This window comes from Erythrolamprus reginae, chromosome 2, assembly GCF_031021105.1.
Source record: "Erythrolamprus reginae isolate rEryReg1 chromosome 2, rEryReg1.hap1, whole genome shotgun sequence".
Classification (NCBI taxonomy): Eukaryota; Metazoa; Chordata; class Lepidosauria; order Squamata; family Dipsadidae; genus Erythrolamprus; species Erythrolamprus reginae.
Window position 1 is genome coordinate 226724638 of NC_091951.1, and position 15604 is coordinate 226740241.

Below are 15604 nucleotides of genomic sequence, written 5' to 3' on the forward strand. Positions count from 1 at the left end.
AGATCGCGAAAATCGAGGGATCACTGTATGCGCCCTTCACTCAATTAACATACAAAGTTTTGCGTTGACTCTGGTTTCATAACCTGAAAGTGTTGGATTCTGGCCATTTAATCAATCAAGGTTTTCATTAATAATAATAATAATAATAATAATAATAATAATAATAATAATTATTATTATTATTATTATTATTATTATTATTATTATTATTATTATTATTATTAATTAGATTTGTATGTTGCCCCTCTTCGAAGACTCGGGGCGGCTCACAACAATAATAAAAACAATGTTACAGTGGAACAAATCTAATATTAAAAAAGAAAGCATATAAAACCCTATCATTTAAAACCAAACAACACATACATACCAAACATAAAATATAAAAGCCTGGGGAAGGTGTCTCAGTTCCCCCATGCCTGGCGATATAGGTGGGTCTTGAGTAATTTACGAAAGACAAGGAGGGTGGGGGCAGTTCTAATCTCCACAGGGAGTTGATTCCAGAGGGCCGGGGTCGCCACAGAGAAGGCTCTTCCCCTGGGGTCAGCCAAACGACATCGTTTAGTCGACGGGACCCGGAGAAGGCCAACTCTGTGGGACCTTATCAGTCGCTGGGATTTGTTCAAACTTGCTATGGCATATTGTCACAGTTTAAAAGACAATTTGAGGGAGCGTTGAAGCTGTCCTTAGCCAGTTCTGGATCATAGAATTTCATGTCTTGATTCCTGGTAATTTGATCTGTCACTCTTAGCTTTGGCCTCTGAAGATCAATTCCTCTTATGGATTGCAATGTCTTTCTTCCTTATTTGCCAGGCTCTAATCGCCCCCCCCCCCCCATTTTTCTCCTGATATGTTATTATTAGTTAGTTCAGATTATAAAGAAACAATTTGCCAGTTCTGTGCTAGGGGATGGCATAGTAATTGAATCTCCGTTTCCATTTGTGATCAAATAAAGCTTCTTTGCTTTACATTTAAATTAACTTTACAGTTAAACGTTTCATTTTGCCTAAAGGTAAGCCAACATCTGCCATACCTTTGCTGTGGCTCTGCAGAAGGTACTGTCTTTTCACTGGTGTCAAAGGTATATTTAAATAATATTTTTATATGTGCATATCTGGAATTAATTTCTGAGTGAAGTAATGAATTAAAATCTCTGTCTGGTAGAATAAATGGCTCTTATAATAATCCTATTCTGTTATGTTTCTTCTCATTATAATACACGTTTTGTCCTTTGGCTTCAAAAACGGCTTATTTTCTCTTTCTTGCATCAGTTTCGTATCTATTTCATGTGTGTTGATCAAGCTGGAGAAGTAGCCAAAAAAAAAAAGATCAGGCATGCAAAGCCAGATTATTATTATTATTATTAGAAACATAGAAACATAGAAGTCTGACGGCAGAAAAAGACCTCATGGTCCATCTAGTCTGCCCTTATACTATTTCCTGTATTTTATCTTACAATGGATATATGTTTATCCCAGGCATGTTTAAATTCAGTTACTGTGGATTTATCTACCACGTCTGCTGGAAGTTTGTTCCAAGGATCTACTACTCTTTCAGTGAAATAATATTTTCTCACGTTGCTTTTGATCTTTCCCCCAACTAACTTCAGATTGTGTCCCCTTGTTCTTGTGTTCACTTTCCTATTAAAAACACTTCCCTCCTGAACCTTATTTAACCCTTTAATATATTTAAATGTTTCGATCATGTCCCCCCTTTTCCTTCTGTCCTCCAGACTATACAGATTGAGTTCATTAAGTCTTTCCTGATACGTTTTATGCTTAAGACCTTCCACCATTCTTGTAGCCCGTCTTTGGACCCGTTCAATTTTGTCAATATCTTTTTGTAGGTGAGGTCTCCAGAACTGAACACAGTATTCCAAATGTGGTCTCACCAGCATTCTATATAGCGGGATCATAATCTCCCTCTTCCTGCTTGTTATACCTCTAGCTATGCAGCCAAGCATCCTACTTGCTTTCCCTACCGCCTGACTGCACTGTTCACCCATTTTGAGACTGTCAGAAATCATTACCCCTAAATCCTTTTCTTTTGAAGTATTTGCTAACACAGAACTGCCAATACAATACTCAGACTGAGGATTCCTTTTCCCCAAGTGCATTATTTTACATTTGGAAACATTAAACTGCAGTTTCCATTGCTTTGACCATTTATCTAGTAAAGCTAAATCATTTACCATATTACAGACCCCTCCAGGAATATCAACCCTATTGCACACTTTAGAGTCATCGGCAAATAGGCAAACTTTCCCTACCAAACCTTCCCCTATGTCACTCACAAACATATTAAAAAGAATTATTATTATTATTATTATTAATATTATTATTTATTAGATTTGTATGCCGCCCCTCTCCGTAGACTCGGGGTGGCTCACAACAGTAATAGCACAATATATAACAAATCTAATAATTAAAAGTCACTAAAAACCCCTTATTTAAAAAGAAACATACACACAAACATACCATGCATAAACTGTATAGGCCCGGGGGAAATGTCTCAGTTTCCCCATGCCTGGCGGCAGAGGTGGGTTTTAAGAAGTTTACGAAAGGCAAGGAGGGTGGGGGCATTTCTAATCTCCACGGGGAGCTGGTTCCAGAGGGTCGGGGCCACCACAGAGAAGGCTCTTCCCCTGGGTCCCACCAGACGACATTGTTTAGTCGACAGGACCCGGAGAAGGCCAAATCTGTGGGACCTAACCGGTCGCTGGGATTCATGCAGCAGAAGGTGGTCCCAGAGATATTCTGGCCCGATGCCATGAAGGGCTTTATAGGTCATGACCAACACTTTGAATTATGACCGGAAACTGATCAGCAACCAATGCAGACTGCGGAGTGTTGGTGTAACATGGGCATACCTAGGTAAGCCCATGATTGCTCCCGCAGCTGCATTTTGCACGATCTGAAGTTTCCGAAAACCCTTCAAAGGTAGACCCATGTAGAGAGCTGTTACAGTAGTCGAACCTCGAGGTGATGAGGGCATGAGTGACTGTGAGCAGTGACTCCCGGTCCAAATAGGGCCGCAACCAGTACACCAGACGAACCTGGGCAAACGCCCCCCTCGCCACAGCTGAAAAGTGGTTTTCTAATGTTAGCTGTGGATCACAGAGGACGCCCAAGTTGCGAATCCTCTCTGAGGGGGTCAATAATTCCCCCCCCCGGGTGATGGACGGACAGATGGAATTGTCCTTGGGAGGTAAAACCCACAGCCACTCCATCTTATCAGGGTTGAGTTTGAGTCTGTTGACACCCATCCAGACCCCAACAGCCTCCAGGCACCGGCACATCACTTCCACTGCTTCGCTGACTGGACATGGGGTGGAGATGTAAAGCTGGGTATCATCTGCGTACTGATGATACCTCACCCCATGCCCCTGGATGATCTCACCCAGATACGGAGACAAAGCTGCAGGCAAAAATCAAAGAAGCCTACAGTGTTTCCTGTACTCTGGACTGCATTACTTTGAGTGGGGTATTGTGGATTCCGGAATGGGTTGGTAGGAGCATTTTAGAATGTTGTTTTGAATGCTATTTCTGGGCTTTATCACAGCAGCTGCGAACCAAAACTGAGAATGACAAATGACTCAAAGCTTAGGAGCCACAAGGGACAAGCTAGTCCCTAAGCCTTCTAAGTTACTTCCTGGTGCTCCCACTCGCCCCATCCTCTTCCTGAGTCATATTTCCCTGTGGCTGATCTTACTTTTGACTTTGCACTTTAGCTAGCAGACCGGTATGTTGTTCTTATAGTCAGGGTTTCAAACGGAGGCTGAAGTTCACCATCTGCTCAAGCCACTTATAAATAAATGGGGAAAAAGAGGTAGGAGTCTCATTTCTTTTCGCATTTCCTCAGACATGAATTTGGCCTTTCTCGTGGCTCTTGAGGAGAAGGTCCTAGAGACAAGAGCTCCCTTTCTCAAAATGTTTTATCAGCGTGGGAATAGTACTTAAAATTCCATGTAAAGGAAAAAATATCTAACCCACGTAGAGATTTTTTTTTTTGGTAAGTAATTTTCTGAATGACTCAGAGGAGAGAACTGGAGCTTGCCTGAGGAATAAATTGATGTCCCCCTCTTTTCCTCTGCTGAAGCAGATTATTCACCGTTCTGAAATAGGTCACCAGCTCTGAGAAGTTTCTTTTGACAAATTCCTCTTTTTCTGTTTCATGAAGTATTTTTATGGCCTGGCTCCATGACTTTCCCTGAATGATTTGGGAAGTGCTTCTCATCTGAGGGTCAGCCCACGTCTATTAACAGTATGAAAAAGGTTTATCAACCTCTGGCATTTGGTCTAAGTTTAATTAGCAGCATAAAAACCAACCTTATGCTGATTCTTTCCATTGGTACCTCTAGCTCAGTATTATTTATTCTATCCCATTAGGTACAATAGGAAACTTGTAGGATTTTCTTGCTTTATCCTGCCATAATTATAGCAGTGTAAAATCTGTCCTCCTTGATGTTTTAACACAATTGTGATATTACAACTCACGGATCCTGCCTTAAAGTAAAGGTTTCCCCACAGGAAAACATTTTTTCCCCTCAGGACACAGGGTGAATCCAAGATAGTCTAGTGCAGGGGTAGGCAAAGTTGGCTGTTCTATGACATGTGGACTTCAACTCCCAGAATTCCTAAGCTAGCATGATTGGCTCAGGAATTCTGGGAGTTGAAGTCCACATGTTATAGAAGAGCCAACTTTGCCTACCCCTGGTCTAGTTGATTCTGTACTGAGTAAGGATAGATAAACTCTAAATTAGCCCATGAAATAGTTATTTTCCCTTGAAGTTTTCTTCCTAAAAAACCCAACAATATTCAAATATTTATAACAGCAATGCTTTTCATCTCCTTTGATCCATTAGTACGGAACAGTTTTCCTCATTCCCCTTATCATTATTTGTCAGCCATGAAATGGAAATGGAAAGAAAAAGGAGCCATTCACAAGTACATGTAATATGGTAAATTTGCTGTGGACATACCGGTAGCATACTTGGACTTCAGCAAGGCATTCAACAAAGTAGACCACAACCTACTTCTTGGTAAACTAGGAAAAAGTGAGATAGACAGCATCACTACTAGATGGATTTGTAACTGGCTGACAAACCATACTCTATGAGTAGCCCTTAATGGTAATCTATATGGAGGGGAGTAAGCAGTGGGATACCACAAGGTCCTGTCTTAGGCCCAGTACTCTTCAATATCTTAATAAATGACTTAGATGAGGGATTAGAAGGGGAACCCATCAAATTTGCAGATGCCACTAAACTGGCAGGGATAGCCAACACCCCAGAAAACAAGCTCAGGATCCAAAAAGATCTTGACTTGAACAATGGCCCCTATCCAACAACATGAAATTTAATGTGGACAAAAGGCAGGAAAGCTCAAAGGTACAAGTACAGATTAGGCAAAACCTGATTGGTGTGAATAGAAACTGCAACTGATGGCCCTTTTACAACAGCTAACCAGGAAAAACATTTTACTATTTAAATAAGAGCTCTTGTATTGATGGGGCCATACCCGAGGACAAAATCACCCCATTCCTCCAGCCTTAATGTGTATTCTCTTTCTTTTTGTAAACTGTTTTTTAGGGCATGGAAATGGATATTAAAATACTGACATGAACGAACAAACAAACAAACAAACAAACAAACAAACAAGGGGGATAGATGGGGAACTTATCAAATTTGCAGATGAAACTAAACTGGCAGGAATAGCCAACACTCCAGAAGATAGGTGCAAAATACTTGAAGGATCCTGACAAACTTGAGCAATGGGCGCTATTTAACACAATGAAATTCAATGGTGAAAAAAGTAAGGTTCTACATTTAGGCAAGAAAAACAAAACACACAGGTACATTATATGTGGTACATTGCTCAACAGTAGTAACTGTGAGAGGGATCTTGGAGTCATAGTGGACAATCATTTAAATATGAGCCAGCAGTGTGCAGCGGCTGCCGAAAAAGCCAACACAGTTCTAGGCTGCATAAACAGAGGAATAGAATCAAAATCAGGTGATGTGTTAATACCAGTTTATAAGACCTTGATAAGACTACACTTGGAATACTGCATTGAGCTTTAGTTGCCACGATGCAAAAAGGATATTGAGACTAGAAAAAGTGCAGAGAAGAGCAACAAAGATGATTAGGGGACTGGAGGCTAAAACATATGAAGAATGGTTGCAGGAACTGGGCATGGCTAGTTTAATGAAAAGAAAAACCAGAGGAGACATGATAGCAGTGTTCCAGTATTTCAGGGGTTGCCACAAAGGGGGTAGAACAAGAAGCAATGGGGGGAAACTAAAAAAGGAGAGAAGTAACTTAGAATTAAGGAGAAATTTTCTGATAGTCAGAATGGTGGATCAGTGGAACAGCTTTCCTCCAGAAATTGTGAATGCCCCAACACTGGAAGTTTTTAATCAGATGTTGGATAACCATCTGTTTGAAGTAGTGTAGGGTTTCCTGCCTAAGTAGGGGGTTGGACTAGAAGACCTCCAAGGTCCCTTCCAACTCTGTTATTATTATAAATCAATGAATTAAACTACTAAAAGATATAGGCTGGACTCCAGACAAAGCAGATTTTTTAAAAAGATAAGCAAAATCGTGGAGAGTGAAAATGGGAGTTAAATAGATCTCCAATATTCAGAGGCAGGTGAGAGAGATAATCAAGGAAGGTGTTTATCTTCCTCTTGCCCTGTTTAATATTTGAATGGCTGGGCTATATAGAGATTTTATCTGATTCACTCAAGTGAAGCCTTAGGTTCATATATATTCATATGTTAATTCAGGTACACTGGTCCTTTACAACCTTTTCCAAGTGCAGTGGACTACATCTCCCATCAGTGCTGGGGCTGGTAGGGTGGGGGGAACCATATCTGAGGAGCATCAGGCTGGGAAAAGCTGAAGCCATAGAAGATAAATCATTAATCCTGGGAAGATTTATGGCACATGGCAACAGTCGCTATAGCAACTGATAATGAATTGGCTGTCCATGTAGTGCAAATAATAAACCAGCTTTCATTGAAAAGCACAGTGTAGTAATTAGGAATTTATTTCACCGGGCCCATGAGGCATGCCATAAATACCTTCCTGACTCTGAGGAGTTTGTTTTTGCTAACATGCATCAAAGAACAACTCACAGTCCGAAAGGAAGAGGGGGTTTGGCACAGAGTAATTCAATTATGGAGTAATTGGGTAGGGGAAAGATGTTAGAATTTTGTCTAATTGATAAAGTAGCTCTAGCAATATTGTATCTTGCATGTGGTACATAATCCAAAATACATTGTGACGTTAGACATTTAATAAAGATATGCCCTGCAATATTGTGAGATTTGTTCAAATATAGCTCCTGCTATGATACTACTAATATATTCAATGTTTGTCATGCTTCTCAGCTGCACAACATTTATCTATCTATCTATCTATCTATCTATCTATCTATCTATCTATCTATCTATCATCTATCTATCTATCATCTATCTATCATCTATCTATCTATCTATCTATCTATGTATCATCTATCTATCTATCCATCTATCTATGTATCATCTATCTATCATCTATCTACTTATCTACCTATCTACCTCTCTATCTATCTATCTATCTATCTATCTATCTATCTATCTATCTATCTATCTATCTATCTATCTATCTATCTTGGAAGGCACCTTGTAGGTCATCTAGTCCGGGGTAGGCAAAGTTGGCTCTTCTATGACATGTGGACTTCAACTCCCAGAATTCCTGAGCTAGCATTATTTTATTTATTAAATTTATTTATTAAATTTGTATGCCGCCCCTCTCCGTAGACTCGGGGCGGCTCACAACAGCAATAGAAAACAATATATAATACAAATCTAATAATTAAAAAAACTAAAAACCCATAATTTAAAAAACATGCATACAACATACCATACATAAACAGTATAGGCCTGGGGAAGTTTGGCTGAGTAATTCTGGGAGTTGAAGTCCACAAGTCATAGAAGAGGCAATTTTGCCTACACCTGATCTAATCCAACTGCCCTCCCTCAAGCAGGATTCCCTACACCATTTCGGACAAATGGCAGTCCAACACGCTTGATGTGTTTTGTGTTAATCCCATTCCTCAGCCAAAGAACTAGGTCCCCTTAAAAAGAGTTGCTGTCTGTCTGTCACATTTGTAGGTCTAGAAAATGTTTTCTCTAAATGGGGGGAGAAGGAGAGAGAGAGCATTGCAAAATCCTTTTGTCCTGACTCTGCCATACTTACTGCCCACAATCATTTTCAATCACTATACAGAACAGTAAGGCTTCTGGCAGCATCACTATCAGTTGTTTTGGAACTGACCCTGGTGCTGATCAGCTGCTTTAATTAATGGGAAGGCAAACATTAAATCCTTACCTTTCTGGCTTTAAATCATTGAATACCTTGTTTTTATTCAGTTTTTAACTATTGTTAGCCAGAGCCATGTATACGGGCTGGCTAGCCACATACATTCTATAAATAAATAAATGTTGTTGCGTGCTCAATTCTGAAGAAATTAGATATTGGACGCTAGGTACGTCACGTCTGCCAAAAATTTGCAAAGTGGGCTGCCTACTTTCAAAATAGCATGCTCTTCATTTTCAGCAGAGTTTTAAAAAGAAAGAAAAGGAAAGTGACTTTTGGTTTTGCAAGAACCTCCCCAAAATAGCATCAAATAACAGCATGCAAATACGGAGCTTAATGTTAAGTGAGCAGTGTTCAGCTTTATTCCAGAAAGAAAATTAATATTTCACTGCAGTTCCAAGTGGTATCCTTTATATATTGTAATTAGCACTGTTTTTTAAGAGGGCTTTTCTAAAGGGATAAGACACGTAGTAACAGAATTTTACTCAATGATTCATGGAGTGTTTCTGCTGGTTGGGTGGTTGGTTAATCAGCTGGACCTGTGAATTAACCCTAGAGTCATGATCTGATTAATCAGAGTTAGTAACAGATCTGGAAAATGTTTTAAGCATGCAAGAAAAGAAATTGGAGAGGCAAAGATGGGAAGAAGAAAGCATTGATTATTCATACTTTCTCCTTTTCCCCCATATGGGAGAAAATGCATTTTTGCGTGTGACTAAACATGTGAAGGCCTTAGGAAGGGTGGAGGGCTATTCAGCTACAGGGCATTTATTTGTGGTCAGAACAAGTATTAAATAAGACAATACAATACATTTCAATTTAATCAGCAAAGTTAAGAAGGAAAAGAGAAAATTAAAAGAATTAGAATGGTTTTAAATGCAATTTACAGAAGGAACATGTAAAGAACGTAAAAAGAAAGGGAGAAAAGACTAATCAACTTATAAAAGATGAGTTCTAACTAAACAATGAATAAACCTGCAAGCAACAATTGCAAGAAATTCGTCAAATGTTCTTGAGCTGTAAGCTAAAAAGAAAGAAATGAGTAAAGTCCTCAGCTGACTTTACGCAACTGTGGATCAGGAAAAGAATAATTAATTCAATGCACCATGTCATCTAAACAGGACCTGTAAGAAGACTTGTGAAACTGACTCCGTTCTCTCGAGGGAGCATGGAGAAAGACATTTTTGGACTGGAACAGTTTGAAATATTCCTTCTAAAAGGAAGGAAAGCAGGAGATTATATTGGGCCACAGTAAATGCTCCTCCTGAAATGGTCAATGAACTGAACTAGATAACTGTAATGTTCTAGATCAAACAGACTTCCTTCCTTCCATGTGGATGAGGTCAGAGAGGCCAGATTATGGTACAGAAATGTAATTTAATTCAGAATTTCAACTGACTGACTTACATATTGAATATCCAGAAGAATTAGTTCACATACCAGCAGAGACAGTAAGGCGTTCAGTGCAATACCTGTAGAGAGTTGAACTGTCTCTGTAAGTTTTGATTATTTTAAATGATAATGTCAACTGTCTATCCCATTTCATAGATAGCTATTGACTTAGTTGTAAAGATTTTTATGGCTTCATGAAATATGGTTACAGGTCGGCCTCACTTAGCAACCACCATTGGGATTGAGAACTCAGTTGCTAAGTGAAGTAGTTGCTAAGTAGAAAATCACATCTCCACGGGGATTATTATCTTACTTTGGTTGTTAAACAAAGCAATGGAATAGCTAAGTATGAGCAGCTACCTAAATTAAAAAAAACTGATTTACCATTTATTTCCACTATTTCTAAGATAGTTCTGAAACACACAAATGGTGACTACATGACTGCGGGATGGTCCAGTGGTTATAAATGTAAGGCTTGGTCAAAAAGTAATTTTGAATGGTCACTGCATGAGCCAGTCATTAAGCAAGGACTACTGGACTATTTCGTTGTGATGAGCAAAGTGAAAGATGGCCTTTGGTAGCCTCTAACTTCAGCAATAATGGCCTTCAGTTGTTCATTACAAAATGTTAATACTTGGAAGAATACCTAGATCAGTGTTTCCCAACCTTGGCAACTTGAAGATATCTGGACTTCAACTCCCAGGATTCCCCAGCCAGCATTTTCTGGCTGGGGAATTCTGGGAGTTGAAGTCCAAATATCTTCAAGTTGCCAAGGTTGGGAAACATTGACCTAGATATCCTAATACCCTGGTGTTAAATCAGAGGCACCCGGGCTGACAGGAATGGAGGCGAGACAAAGTTCTGAACAGGAACACTTTATTTCTAACTTCAACACCACAGGCAATAGTGGAAGAACTTTGTGATTATGACTCTGTACTATGAGGCAATTTGTGATCATGATAGCATCATTTAGGATTAAAAGTTCAGCTGGAAGTCAATTTGAATCCTTAATAGGAAAAAATTTATTTATTTGACCTCTATGCCACCCAATCCCGAAGGACTCAGGATGGCTTACAACAACAACAACAACAACAATAACAACTTATTATTATTATTATTATTATTATTATTATTATTATTATTATTAATTAGATTTGTATGCCGCCCCTCTCCGCATAATATAATACAATACAAAAAGATATAAGCAATAAAAAGAAATCAAATACGATCTCTAAAAAACTAACCCCGATAAAACCCATTTACATAAAAACCAATCAATCTTATGCATGCACACCATTCATAAAATAAAATTTGGCCATGAAAGATGGACAATTCATGGCCCCCAGGCCTGCTGGCAAAGTCCAGTCTTTGTGCTTTGGGAAAGGCCAGTAGGGTGGGAGCAGTACGGACCTCGGGGGATAATTGGTTCCATAGAGCTGGAGCAGCCACAAAGAAGGCTACCTACATTGTTTAGTCGACAAGACCTGGAGGAGGCCAACTCTGTGTGCTCTTATTGGTTTCTGGGGGGTATGTGGCAGGAGGAGGTCCCGTGGATAGCCTTGCCCTGGCTTTATAGGTAATAACCAACACCTTGAATTGTGCCTGGAGACTAATAGGAAGCCAGAGCAGCTTGCGGCTGCATTCTGGACTATTTGCAGTCTCCGAACACTTTTCAAGGGTAGCCCCACACAGAGTGAATTGCAGTAATCGAGAGGGGAGGCGATGAGGGCCTGAGCGACTGTACACAGAACCTCCTAGTCCAAGAATGGCCACAACTAGTGAACCAGGCGAATCTGGACAAAGGTCCCCCTGGCCACAGCCGAAACTTGATGGTCAAGACTCAGCAAAATGATTGATTCCAGGTGATTGAGAGCAAGGTATTAACATCGTTGGCACAAACACAAGTGGCCCTTATAAAATAGGCACACATTGAACCGGTAATCAACAGGGATTGTAAATAAAAATCATGGTTTGCATCAAATGCACTCAATATGCTCTCTTCTCTCCCAGCGATGAGCCCTCCCCAAGAAATAGGTCCACATACATGGATGGATTTAAGCATGTAATTTTAAGAGTTTAGTAGCAAGAAGGTTTAAATGTTTTTAAAATGCATCACCAATTGCCAAGGGTCCCAATCATGTTCACGTGATCCCTGGGGGATTGTGAGAACCACAACCAATCGGGGCCCATTGGTTGTGGCTTGTAAAATCCCCCGTGTTCAGCAACGTCATCCCTTCAAACGGTTGCTGAGTCAGAAGATTTTAAACAACGATCCCCCTCCCCCAAAGTAAAGGCCACCTGCATTTGAGCCGTTCTATGGGAGGCCTAAGAGAGTCTCGCTGCGCTGGTCCTGAGGAAGCTAGCGGATCAGCTGACGTTTCCCAGGCTCCCACCACATCTCCCACGTTTTTCCAATCTGGCTCTAGATGTGCAGGGCCAAGCGTGAATAGAATCAGGGAAATCAAAGCTGAGGAAGGATTTCCCGCACTGGATTCCCTGTTCAATAGAATGGTAAGCAGATTAGTGTCATGATTAAGGCGTTGGGCTAGAAATCGGGAGACTGTGAGTTCTAGCCCCACCTTAGACACAAAGTCAATACATGTTGACCTCAACCTATGACCAAATTGAGCCCAGCATTTCTGTTGCTAAATGAGACGGTGAAGTGATTTTTGCCCCATTTTATGACCTTTCTTGCCATAGTTGTTAAGTGAATTATGGGAGTTGTTAGTAAATAGGGTTGCTAAGTGAATCGGTCTTCCCAATTGACTTTTCTTCTTATAAAGTTGCAAACATGAGGATGGGACACTGCAGCCATCATAAATATCAGCTAGTTGCCAAGCGTCTGAATTTTGATCATATGATTGTGGAGATCCTGCAGTGGCCAAGTGTGCGTGAAAAAAGAGTCATATCCTAAGTCACTTTTTTTCAGTGTTGTTGTTGTTGTAACTTTGACCAGTCACTAAATGAACTGTTGTAAATTGAGGACTACCTGTATAGACATACACACACACAAATATATTGGTTATATATTGGATCCTTCAAGTCAATGTTGACTCCCGGCTACTTCCTAGACTAGTCCCTGCAGGTTACCTGGCTTGAAGGATTTTGGAAGTGGTTTACCTCTACCTGCTCCTAGGCATGAGAAAGAGTGGCTCATCCAAAGTCACCCAATTGGCTGCATGTGTAAAGTATATATATATAAATATGTATCTGAATGTGTGCGTGCATGTGTTGTGTGTGTCAGAGGAGTACTGCAGAAGGAACAACTCCACTGTGCAGCTGCTCTAATTTTTCATTTCTATAGAAATGAACATGAGTATAACAAAAATGCATCCTTCCCAACTACGGTATAAAACCAAAAAGGCAATACATATAAATCAGTCCATCAATCCACCATTTTGCTACCTTTTTTTGGTCATTTTTGTTAATTGTAGGTGATAAGTTATTAACATGGTCATTAAATGAATTTGGCTACTGCACTGATTTTGCTTTTCAAAATGATCAGATTTATTTATTTATTTAATTAATTAATTAATTAATTGGGTTTGCATGCCGCCCCTCTCCGAGGACACGGGCCGCTCACAGCATATATTAAAAAAACAGAACAATCATATATATCCAATTAATACTACATTAAAAACAACCATTAAATTCTGTTAAAAGAAAGTAAAACCTATCAAACCAATCATTCAACACTCATACTTGAAACATTCATTGATCAGGGGGAAGATCTAAAAGTCCCAAGCCTGGCGGGAAAGATGAGATTTTAAGCTCTTTCGGAAGGCAAGGAGGGTGGAGGCAGTGCGAATCTCTGGGGGAGATGGTTCCAGAGGGTCGGGGCTCACACAGAGAAGGCTCTTCCCCTAGGTCCCGCAGCCAACATTGTTTGGTTAACGAGATCCTAAGGAGGCCAACTCTGTGGGACCTCACCGGTCGCTGGGATTCATGCGGCAGAAGGCAGTCTCGGAGATAATCTGGTCCTATGCCATGAAGGGCTTTATATGACCTTGGGACACAACAGTGGTCATAAGTATGAACCAATTGCCAAACATCTGAATTTGATTACATGATCAAGGGATTGCTACAAAGGTCATAAGTTTGAAAAGTGGTCATAAGTTCCTATTTTCAGTGCCATTCTAACTTTCAACAGTCACTAAATGAACTCTAAATTAACCCCAATGACTGCTTGTCCTAATCCTGTTTCCAATATTTTGAATTCTCCCATTGCAGGAAAAAAAACACCCTATAGCTACATGAAACAATGGATATTTTAGAACTAAAAATGCAAAATTAGATTTAGAAGAAAGTCAGAAATTGTTCAGTTTCCGTGAAGCGTGTGGTTTCATATTTCATTGTATCTGACTTTGTACAAGTTGTGAAACTGGTTACTTTGAACTGGGTGTCTATTTTTATTTTTATTCTATTCCTAGTGTATATTTGGAAATTTAAAATAGAATATATTTGCTACTACCTAGCCCATTCCTGGGGAAAGAAGAACTGTCTATATATATTTTAGGGCAGTGAATGCTTCAAAAATTATTTAGAAGATATTTCAGTACAGCATCTCTCTAATGTGTAGTCACATTATCAGTAACAGTAGTCCTCAACTTAAGACTGCAATTGAAGCCAGAATTACAATTGTAAGTTGTTGCAGTCCTAAATCGAGGCATCACAGTGACAAATGTAAGGCAATTGCCGAGCATCCAATTGCGATTATCTAACCATAGAGGTAGGGATACGCAGCCGCCATAACTCATAATATAAGTGGAGAGAGAGAGTTGGACTAAAAGTCGATTCCGCCCTAGGATGCCATGATGCCCTTGTGCTTTGTGCCACAATGATGGTGCTTCTCTGTTGTTCATGAACAGACAACTACCCACAGGAAATGCAGAGGCCAAAGGTCACCAAAAGAGTCAGCCACTGACCAACCCTAGACCCAGGTGAGCTGCCCTCCTTCTGTAGGCATAGACAATGGCTATTGATTACCTGTTGCCAAGGGAACGAGATTGTCAGTTGCCCTGAAAAGCCCCTCCCCAGAGCATTCTGACTGGGGTAAGTAGGAGAATGGCAGTCAGGAAGTGCTGCAGGGTAAGTGTGGGTATCTCAAATGGGAGGAATCTCGCAGTAGGGGAGGAAGTTCATGCTTCCCAACTCTTTTAACATGTCTATTTTATTTCACAGAGAATTTGGAAATATTTCCAAATACTTTTCTGCTGTGCCAGAAAACAGGAAGACATTCCCAGGTACCACCTCCCCCTTCTCCTTAAACCCTGTCCATGGTGGGACACTACCAGTATAGGGCAGCCAAAATTTTTACTAAGGCCATGGTTCCCAACGTGGGGCCCAAGCCCTACAGGGGGGCAATTTGATTTTTAATGGGAGTGATTGGAATCTTGTTTAAACCAAGCCCCTGCCCAGAGCATTCTGACTGGGGGAAGTAGGAGAATGGCAGTGAGAAAGTACTGCAGGGTAAGTGTTGATATCTCAAATGGGAGGAATCTGGCAGTAGGGGAGGAAGTTCGTGCTTCCCAACTCTTCTAACATGTCTATTTTTTTTCACAGAGAGTTTGGAAATTTTTCCAAACGATTTGTTGTTGTGTAGGAGGAGAAAAAGAAGAGCTTGCCAGGTACCACCTCCCCCTTCTCCTTAAACCCTGTCCATGGTGGGACAACACCAGGATAGGGCAGCCAAAATTTTTACTAAGGCCATGGTTCCCAACGTGGGGCCCAAGCCCTACAGGGGGGCAATTTGATTTTTAATGGGAGTGATTGGAATCTTGTTTAAACCAAGCCCCTCCCCAGAGCATTCTCACTGGGTGAAATCTAAGGATGGCGGTGAGAAAGTGCTGGAG